This window comes from Brachypodium distachyon, chromosome 2 (genome assembly GCF_000005505.3).
Source record: "Brachypodium distachyon strain Bd21 chromosome 2, Brachypodium_distachyon_v3.0, whole genome shotgun sequence".
Taxonomy (NCBI): domain Eukaryota; kingdom Viridiplantae; phylum Streptophyta; class Magnoliopsida; order Poales; family Poaceae; genus Brachypodium; species Brachypodium distachyon.
Genome location: NC_016132.3, coordinates 41355612 through 41357630, shown reverse-complemented (window position 1 = coordinate 41357630; position 2019 = coordinate 41355612).

Below are 2019 nucleotides of genomic sequence, written 5' to 3'. Positions count from 1 at the left end.
CCCACATATTCCACGAAGATCTCATCGGTTGAACCACTATGTCGAGGATTCAATTAATCCAGTATCCAATTCTCTTTGTCTCGCGATATATTACTTGCCCGAGATTTGATCGTCGGTATCGCCATACCTAGTTTAATCTCGTTACCGGCAAGTTCTCTTTACTCGTTCCGTAATATAATACCCCCGCAACTAAACACATTAGTCGCATGCTTGCAAGCTCATTAGGATGTTATATTACCGAGAGGGCCCAGAGATATCTCTCCGTCACAAGGAGTGACAAATCCCAGTCTTGATCCATACAACCCAACAAGCACCTTCTGGGATACCTGAAAAACACCTTTATGATCACCCAGTTACGAGATGACGGTTGATGCCCACAAAGTATTCTTCCGGTACTAGGGAGTGGCATGATCTCATGGTCTAAAGAAATAATACTTGACATAATAAAACATAAGCAACTTAAACTTAAGTGACACGATCAAAAGCTATGTTTAGGTTTGGGTCTGTCCATCACATCATTCTCCTAATGATATGACCTCGTTATTAAATGACAACACATGTCTATGGTTAGGAAACCTTAACCATCTTTAATCAACGAGCTAATCCAGTAGAGGCGTATTAGGGACACGGTATTTGTTTATTTATCCACACATGTATTTGAGTTTCCAATCAATACAATTATAGCATGGGCAATAAACATTTATCAAGAACAATGAAATATGATAATAACAAATTTATTATTGCCTCTAGGGCATATTTCCAACAGTCTCCCACTTGCACTAGAGTCAATAATCTAGTTTACATTGTAATAAATCTAACACCCATGGAGTCTTGGTGTTGATCATGTTTTGCTCGTGGAAGAGGTTTAGTCAACGGGTCTGCGACATTCAGATCCGTATGTACTTTGCAAATCTTTATGTCACCATCCTTGACATATTCACGAATAGTGTGAAACCGGCGTTTAATATGCTTGGAATTCTTGTGAGACCTCGGCTCCTTGGCGTTGGCTATGGCACCAGTGTTGTCACAATAGATGTCCATGGGATCCAACGCACTCGGAACCACACCAAGTTCAGATATGAACTCCTTCATCCAAACTCCTTCCTGTGCCGCTTCTGAAGCAGCCACATATTCCGCTTCAGTTGTTGATGCTGCCACAACGCTCTGCTTGGAACTCCTCCAGCTAACTGCACCACCATTCAAAATAAATACGTATCCGGATTGAGACTTAGAGTCATCCGGATCAGTGTCAAAACTAGCATCGACGTAACCCTTTACGACGAGCTGTTCGTCACCTCCATAAACGAGAAACATTTCTTTAGTCCTTTTAAAGTACTTAAGGATATTCTTAACTGCTGTCCAGTGTTCCACTCCTGGATCACTTTGGTACCTGCTAGTCAAACTAACAGCATGACACACGTCTGGTCTAGTACACAGCATGGCATACATAATAGAGCCTATGGCTGAGGCATAGGGGATACTATTCATCTTTTCTCTATCTTCTGCCGAAGCTGGACACTGAGTCTTACTCAATATCTTACCTTGCAACATGGGCAAGAACCCTTTCTTTGCTTGATCCATTTTGAACCTTTTCAAAACTTTGTCAAGGTATGTACTTTGTGTAAGTCCTATCAGGCGTCTTGATCTATCTCTATAAATCTTGATGCCTAATATGTAAGCTGCTTCACCAAGGTCTTTCATTGAAAAACTTTTATTCAAATAGCCTTTAACACTTTTAAGAAGTTCTATATCATTCCCAATCAGCAATATGTCATCCACATACAGTATTAGAAATGCTACAGAGCTCCCACTCACTTTCTTGTAAATACAAGCTTCTCCGTGAGTTTGGACAAATCCAAACCCTTTGATCACCTTATCAAAACGGAGATTCCAACTCCGAGATGCTTGCTTCAGCCCATAAATGGAACGCTGAAGTTTGCATACCTTATTAGCATCCTTAGGATCGACAAAACCTTTGGGCTGAACCATGTATAACTCTTCCTCAATGTGACCATTAAG